This window comes from Camarhynchus parvulus, chromosome 7, assembly GCF_901933205.1.
Source record: "Camarhynchus parvulus chromosome 7, STF_HiC, whole genome shotgun sequence".
Lineage (NCBI taxonomy): Eukaryota > Metazoa > Chordata > Aves > Passeriformes > Thraupidae > Camarhynchus > Camarhynchus parvulus.
The window spans coordinates 36,207,656-36,216,444 of NC_044577.1; positions in this window are offsets into that span (position 1 = coordinate 36,207,656).

Genomic DNA, 8,789 nt, shown 5'->3' on the forward strand with positions numbered 1-8,789 from the left:
TTTTCTGCCTTTCCCTCTGCTCCACACTGGAACACGGGGCAGCCTCACGGGCAGAGGAAGGTGGGATTGAGCTCTGGAATTTCAACTCCAGTTCTTTGGGAATCCAACACACCAACCAAGGAATATCTTGGATCTAAGGAGAGAAGAAGACGGGGTTGAAAGAGCTCCTTGTTCGTCCTGAGTGGGAGCTGGGTGTGCACATCTGCTCCTGATCAATCCACCGGGCACCTCCGCACAGATGGACACAAGATGGACCAAAGCTGGCGCTGATGCTGCCCTCTCCTTGGTGCCTTGTCTTCCTGCGAGGAGGAACCGGTCTCCTCCGGGGTCCTGGAGGAAACATCTCCCTCACACAGCTCCTGTGGAAAATCTGCCTGCATCCAGCTATGCCTGGAATGTGGAAACTTTAACGCACAGGAACTCTTACTCACAGTGAGCAGAGAGCTTCCATCAGCAGCTCCTGGTGATATCATCTTCACTTGACTGGTTTGCTGCCAGCATGGCCCAGCCCGTCCCCAGGGATTTCGGGTGCTTTGGGCACTGGGGACAATCCTTGCAAGCCGCCAGCTTGTTGGAATTCCTTGGGGAAGCTGCTCCAGATCCGTTAATCCCCATAAACCCATTATTCATGTCACACCCTTAAGTTTAATGCCTTTTCCCATATCCCGATAACTATGGGGATAAGGCAGTGGGGGCTGATGTTTCCACCAGGATTTTTCACACGCAGTCTGGATTTTTGATTTGTAGGGCCCGGTTTTGTGCTTTGCTTCCTTCAAATTCCCCATTTTTCTCCAGATCTGATCGGAGCCTTTCACAGTTTCTCTTCTTTCCATCCCAGAAATCATGATGTGTATATTAATAACACACACACAATTTGGGACTGGCGTGGTAATGACTCCTGATCCCATCTAAGATTTCATGGGAATATCAAAATACATTTTTCTCCCCTCACAAATAATCTGCCTGAGCACTTTCTATGACTGCAATAAACCAGCTGAGAACAAGTGCTTTTAGTTTCAGAATAACTGCTCGATGATTTAAACCTAAAATTGCTCTCCAGATCTCTCTCCCCGCAATTCCAACCACTAAAGCATCCACGGAAAATACTGAATAAAATACATAAAACATGGATTTTACACATCCCACCCCTTCTCGGCGCTGCTGGTGTGCAGCTAAACGCACATTAAAAGAACATTATCGAGGTTTAAGGTCGGACATTTGCGGATTAGGAAATGCGTGTTTCCTGCGTGGGGGAAGCGTGGGCTCCCTCGGGAGTACATGAGGATGGGCATTCAGTCCATGATCGCGTCTGATTTTTTTTTGTTTGTTTGTTTTTGGGTTTTGATGGGTTTTTTTTCTTTGTTCCAGAACCCAGGAGTTATTTTGTCACCTCAACGAGCAGCCATTGAGGGACATCTGCCCCTCGTGGAATCCCCACCTCGTTTAGGGATGCTATTCTCCTGAACCAGACCCATTTGTTATCTCTTTGGTGGGCTTATCAATGTCCTACTCGACTTCTTAACAGATGAAAAGAGATTCTTTCTGGCTGCTGCCTTGCGATATGATGCCACGATCTGAACCGGCCTGTTTGGGAGGCCACAAGTACCCGCTAATTCCCGCTAAGGGATCATTCCCAGCCCTTTTAACGTTCTGCAGATGTTGGAAAAGGAGCTCCTGCTACTTGCCCGTTAGGACTTCAAATGGCAAACCACACTGGCTGCCCAGGGAATTCTCACTTCGGGAAAAATCAGCTTCAAGGAGCTCGACTGCCACGCGTGGCTCAGACCCTGCCAAGGGACAGAGCTCTGGCTGCCAAACCCCAGCCCCGAAGTCCTTCTGTTCCGAGGAGGGTTTAAAATTGGTGGTGGCAGGGTGAGAACGAGCCTCTCCCGTTTCGTGATGTCGGTGTAATACTATGCAGGAGCAACGGCATGAAAATCAATGCTAATTAGCTGTGAAGTGAAAACAAAATGAAGCTTGACACTCTTATAATCTCTATTTTGGCATTTAGAAATCCGGCTGTGACTCCAGCGCTGGGAGAGAACTGCATAAATCCATAAAATCAGCTCGAGACACCCGTGAGTCTCCCTCACCTGACTGACAGGTCCTTGGGTGCTAAGCCTTGGATGAGAATGAAAGCTCAGCTATTCCAAGTTTCAGAAGCTGAGGGCAAAGCTTTACCAAAGCCAAAATGTTTTTAAAAGCCCTTAATGAAGGCAGAACATTAAGACAGAGGCTGAGGTGGTTTAAAATCCAACCTGGCTGTGGTGTCATTATTCACAGGCAGGATGGAATCCCATCTCTGCTGCCAGCCCTGGGATCTGTCCTGCAGGGCCTGCAGCTCCCTGGCTGTGTCCAGAGGCTGTCCCAAGGCATTTGTCCCCACGGGGGATGGCAGGTGTGAGGTTCTCTCCCCTTTACAGAGAGATAATTTGGTGGAGAAATGATTTTTCCAGGAGTCCACAGCAGTCACCAGTGAAGTGAGGACATGTGGGAGTTGATCACTCCCTTCCCATCACACCACCCAGCCAAGGAGGCTCTGTAAAAGCCACCAAAATCATGTGGATTATTCAGATATATCTGAATTCTGCCTCTGGAAAAGCTTCATGTTTTGGGAATAGAAAACATCTTTTAGGAGCCAGAGAAATGCTCTGGGGCCACTTAGAGAATTCCAGAATGGTTTGGTTGGAAAGGACCTTACACCTCATCCCATTCCACCCCTGCCATGGACATGGACACCTTCCACTATCCAAGGTTGCTCCAAGCTCCTTCCAGCTTGGCCTTGGACATTCCAGGGATAGGACAAGGGGATTCTTGTGAGGGGTCAAGTTCAGACACACTGTCTGACCTTATCCCACCAGCTGATCTGAGGGGCACCACCTCAGATCAAACCTCCCCTGGAGCAGAATGATTCCTTTTGGAGAAATGCATCCGGAGCAGGAAAACAGCGCAGTGATCCCGTGCAGGTCCGGCTCTGCTGTTCCATATTTATGATTTGTTAGTGCTGGCAGGAAGAACAAATTGCACGTCGGGGGTGCTCTGCCATCCATGAAATCACATGGAGCCCAAGGACATTCCCTGCCTTGGGATGGTGGGGCAGGAGCAGCCTGCAGTGAGCAGGGACACCAAAACTCTGCATTCCCAGCCCACAGCTGGAACTCCAGGATTTTGTCTGAATTCCTGCTGCTGTTGTGCATTCCTGGCTGTAAAAAATCAGCACAAACATCTTGGGAAGGACAGGGATCAAAGCCTACGAGTCCTCATCTGGATGATAACGCAAGATTGGATTTCAACAACAAAGAAGAGTTGTTTTGAGGTTTTTTTTTTTTTCCAAAGCCCCGATGGCATTTGAAGGAACACCAGAGCTGCATTACATTGATCTGGCTCTGAACTCTGATGTGAACTAGGCCTGAAGATCCATAGAAATGTGTGGAGAAATCCCATTGAATTTCTTGTGCTTTGGCTCAGGGTGAAATGGTTCCTAGATGTTGTTGAAGAATATCCTGCAGACAAAAAGATTTCCTTCTCCATTCCTGCAGGTTAATTATGGAAATTCCTCACACAGGATCAGCAGTGCCAGTTGCTGGGGAGACAGGAAAAGTGTTTGTTAGGGAATTCTAGCCTGGAGCAGCATAAAAATTTTCTGACAGGATGGTTTTCCATCAGAAATATTGACATGCTGAAGGCAGCTTGTTTTGCTGAACTTCTTGGATTTCAGTGGAATTTGGTATTAGGAACTTGCTGAGTTGATCTCTGCTAAGGTTGCAACTTTCAGGTTTAACCTCTTTTTATAACAAAATATTAAATTCCAAGATTTCTTTATAATGTAGTTTCTGCGATGGATAGGAAATGAGTAAACTTGGAACATTTTTAGTCAAAGGACGGAGTTCATTTCACAAGGAATTTTGAAATCCCTTTTGCTTGCATCCCGCTTTGGGGCTGGAAAAAACAAGTGAAATTGTGTAACCCCCAATCCTCACCCAGCTCTGGCTGATCCCAGAGGGTGCTGGGGGCCAAAGGCAGGCTCTGGGAGCAGCTTCCAGGGGAAAGTGCACCGGATTAGGTCAGTACTGCATGTCCTTACCCATTCCTCTGAATTCCTCCCCCTTCCCTGAAGGCAAAGCAGCTCAGAATAATTGCTGAAGAGCACAAAACTCAGCGAAGGGGAAATGTCATTTTTTGGCTGTGGCACCACCAAGGCAGATTTGTTATCCTGAAGAAGTTCGGAGCGTTTCTCCTCCCCCAACCCCCTTCATTCCACCCCAAGCCTCAAATATTCTGTGATCCAAAGCTTTCCTGGCTGCACACACATATTTGTAATTCCTGCCCGTGTGAATGAGTAACAGCAGCACAGACCCTTGGAAACATTGCAGGAATTTTTTTGGGAGCCATTTGAAACTCTTCACGCACTCGGGTGTTGATTTTTATTGTTTTCTGTCCCTCAGGCACAACATTTCCCACCATAAAGTTGTGGGGACGACTTCAGAGCTGCATTTCAAAATCTGTTGGGCTGGGAGCTGTAGCTTGGAGGGTGCCAGGCTGGGATTAATCCGGCTCTGAGCTGCAGAAAAACCTCAGGAATTTCAGGGGGGAAAAGCAGGATGGCCATGGGCATCTATCAGGGGAAAGCACCAAGCAGAGACCAGAGAAGTGAGGATTGGACGGAGCCTGGAGCTCCTGTAAAGCAAGTACAGAGAGGAGAAATCCTCTGGGAGAATAATTTTTGTGGGATTTGGGAGATGCAAGATCCATGGGAATGGGGCAGCTAAAAAACAAGAACAGCAAATGTTCCACTTTAGGAAACTCCCGACCGCTGCAGCAGCAAAAGCTGCTCTGGCAAGTCCTCGCTCCCAGATTCCCAGATTTCTAATTAACTCCAATTGTGGAGGCAGCTCCTGCACACAGCCCTGGTGAGGGATTGGCTTTGGGAGGAGCCGCTCTCCAGAGCTCTCGGAGGGAGGCAGCACAAAAATGAGATTTCAACCAAGCCCCGGGTCAAACAGGACATTTCTGGGTCACCGGGGCCCTGGCCTGGATTTTCAGCAGCTCTGCCTGCAGCCAGCGAGATGAACTGCAGAGCTTTGCTCCCTTTCTCTGCTTCCTTTGAGCTGCTGCTGTGCAGTGTGGAAAAACGAGACATTTCCAGGGGCTGGAGCCCAGACAGCACCAGCATGGATGGATGGATGGATGGTGGTGGTGGCAATCTGGGGCTTCCACACCGCGGTGAGAGCATCTCCCACTTCAGCAGCTCCTAAAGCAGATTTCCCTGGAAAAGTGTGAACATCCCTGGGTCACACACAGCCTTGGACTCCCTGCTGAGCCAGGCTAATGAGGCAAGTGTTGGCTGCAGCAGGTTTCACACCCTTTCCACCCCGAGATTTCCACGGGCAGGGAAAGTTCCTCGCTCTAATTAAATGACTCAGAAGAGCCCAACTGGTCTTCTAACACATTCTAGCTCTGCTTTTGTTGTCAGGTGTTTCCACAGGAATGATTCAAGGTTGGAAATATCTTCTTCCTACATCTGAATTAAGGAATTATTGGAAGGCTGCAGAAAACGAGGTCTTCACTTTATTCCCAGCTTGGTGGGATGTGCATTGTCAAAGAAGGGTTGAAGGGAACGTGCAGGAAGTTGCTGCTCCATCCCTTCACCTCTAAACCCCACAGGGCACCCAGATCCAGGATTTCTGGGCTCTCAGGAACAGCCTGGCAGCAGGAATGAGAATAAATCCCTCCAAAACTCTCATTGGATGCATTAAAAATTAATTCCTTTGCTCAGGTATTTCATTGGGAAGACAAGACAGAGCCATGAGAAGCTGTCCTCAGATAAAACCATGACATCAGCTCACACGGGGCTGTCTGGGAGCCTCCAGGAGCCCGGAGCTGAGCTTCCCAAATTTTTGCATATCCCATGCTCAGCACATCCCAGTGAGCGGCTGCCGGCCGGGAGCTCACGCACAACTTGGATTTCAGCTGGAACATGTATTTGCAAAGTCCAAGGAGAGCCTCATTTTTTCACCATAAAAGGTTGGGAGCGAAATTCCAGAGCTGAATTAACACGTCCTGCTGCTCCTCCACGTGGGAAAAGAATGCTGCGTCCTCCCACGTCGCTGCTTCCCATCCCAGGGCTTCTCCCCTCTTTCTGACTTGTCCCTGCAAGTCAGACCTTGACTGCCATGAGCCAACAATTAATTAGAAGGATATAATTACCTCTCATCAAGAGAGATACCTGCAGAAGCCAGGTCTGCCTCTCTCCGTGCTTACATGGCTTTTATCCCACTGCATTTTCCAAATTAATTGGAGTAGTCCAGAGTTTTCACAGTTCTGGGGGGAAATCTGGCACAGGAATCTCTTCTGACCTCCTGCTAATAAATAATGATGGGAAGAGAGGATTATCCAGCAGCCAAATGTGCTCCTGAGGGGGATGGAGGGGTTATTCCTTCTGGGAATGGGATGGCAGTGTAGGCCACCATCCCTGCACGGTGCCCAGGTCACAGCGCTGCCCCACATTTCCATCCTTGTGAAAATCAGCAGGGGATGGACGAGAAATCTTTTCCAATAAAAGGAATTGGGAATTCAGCTTTGGAATTATGTCACTTGGGCAGTGAGAAGGGTGGTCCTGCCACAGCTTTCCCCCGTGGAAATGAGGATGAGAGAGAGGGCTGACAATAACTAAAAGCTAATTTTATACACAAAAATAGTTCAATTTTCAGCTTTCTGGAATTTTCTGGTGCAAGAAGAAGAGAACCTTGCCCTGCTCCTGGTTCTCCTGCCAGTTTTCCAGCGGGATGTGGGACAAGCCCGTTCATGTCTCCATGCCTTTCCTTATCTGAGGTTCTCAGTAACTCCCAGGCTCAAAAGGGCACTGGGAGGGCGAATTCGTCACCACCACCTCCCAAGGATCTCAGGTTCCTCCTGGGAGCCTGGGATTCAGCTGGAAAATGTCTCTCCTGATGGATCCTTGGGTGCTGTTGGCAGGAGATGGTGCTGTCCCATCCCATCCCCTCCGCCTGGCACATTCCATGGGTGTTCCCAGCACCAGGAGACTCCAAACCCAAGTGAGCTGATCCCAGCACCAGATGGAACATCCAGGAAGCAAATCCCAGGCCAGAGGGTCGTGCTGCCAACCTACAGAGCTCCAGGAACACCTGGGGCATTCTCCAGAGCTTTTCCAGCTGGGAAAGGCCAAGATCCTGCTGGAGGGTGGGAGGGATGAGCACAGGCAGCCCCTGGGCTTGGGTGATGCCATTCACACGCTGCCATCCCTGCCCCAGTGCCAGCTTAGCCACACCTGGAGCTCGTGGTTGCCCCAGACAAGCCAGCTCACATCCCTGATTTTCCCAAAGCTGCTGTGAGTCCGGCCTGGAGAATTCCCCGTTTCCTCAATGGAGGATTTACCAGCTGTGGGGATTTTGGGGATTTAATAGCTGCTCACCATGGAGAATGAGGAGCTGCATCTTATTGGGGTGGCAGCTCCCTGACTGACACCCAGATGTCCCCCCAGGGGTGGCAGTGCCACATCCAGAGCCTTTGAGCAGCACAGCACCAGCTCCTGATGGACAAAACCACTTCAATAATTGGAAAACCAGGAGGATTTTGCTGGAGTTAAACCCTCCCTGTCCCTGGAGCAGATGCGAGGGGGCTGCATGAGCTGATAAAGGCCCTCAGGAGATGGTGGAGCTCCCCCACAATGCAGCCGAGGCCACTTGAGCATAGCAGGGCCAGAGGTGGAGAAACCAGCTTGGAAATTGTTCCAGGTGTTCCCAAAGGCACCAGGCTGCTCCATCTCTGGGGTGAAAGCCTCTGTGTTCCAGTGATGTGGGGCTGGCTGCATCCATGGGATCCATCCCTTGGATCCATCCCTTGTATCCATCCCTTCCCAAGGCACAGAATTCCCTCCAGGAGCTGCTGCTGGAGCCAGGTTAGTGTTGGCTGCTCAATCCCTTCATAGCAGAAGTTCAGATCCTCATTTTAGTGCAATGCCCAAAACTGGAGGAGCATCTCCTTTGGAGACCTTTCCACATGAAGGGATTTTTACTCCTTCATTTTACTCAGCCTTGCAAACCAACTGTGAATTTTCCACAGGGGATGAGGGGGGTGATTATCAGGGATGTGGAACCAAAGCTGAACAGCTCCCATCCTCTCAGCCGGGTGGGTATAACACAATCCAGCCATTTCATCCTCAGAAATCCTTGGGATCCCCATATACCACATCCGTGCAGCTTCATTTCTGGGGGCACAATACCCCAGGCTTTCAACCTGGGGGAAGATTTCAATCCACGCTGCTCCCAGGGGGTATAAACCCAAAGGCTTGGGGATGAGCCATGGATGAAAGGAGGTTTTTGCCCAGGAAAAGCCCATCTTTCAGTCAGCTGTGACAAGCCTGGGCAGAGGGACATCCCCTGTCCCTGTGCTAGCAGGACACCAGACCTTGTGTACAAAACTATTTATTAATGAGCCTCTCCCCCAGGTACAGCCAGGAAAGTGGCCTGGGCTGAGAGCCAGGGTGCTGGTGGGGGGATGCCAATCCCTCCTCTTCTTCCTCTCCAGCAGGTGGGAATCCCCCTCCCAGCCCTGGAGCCCCTGGCATGGGCACATTCCCTTGGCATGGGCACATTCCCTTGGCTCCCCTGGGCACCTCGGGAGCTTTGTACTGAGTCACCCTGAGCAAAGCAGAGATAAGGAAATGACTGGCAGCCCTCCAGCCTGCACAGATGCTGGCTTATTTTGAACTCCACAAATGATTTATGTGCTCAAGGAAGGATCCCAACACCTCCTCCTCCTCCTCTCAA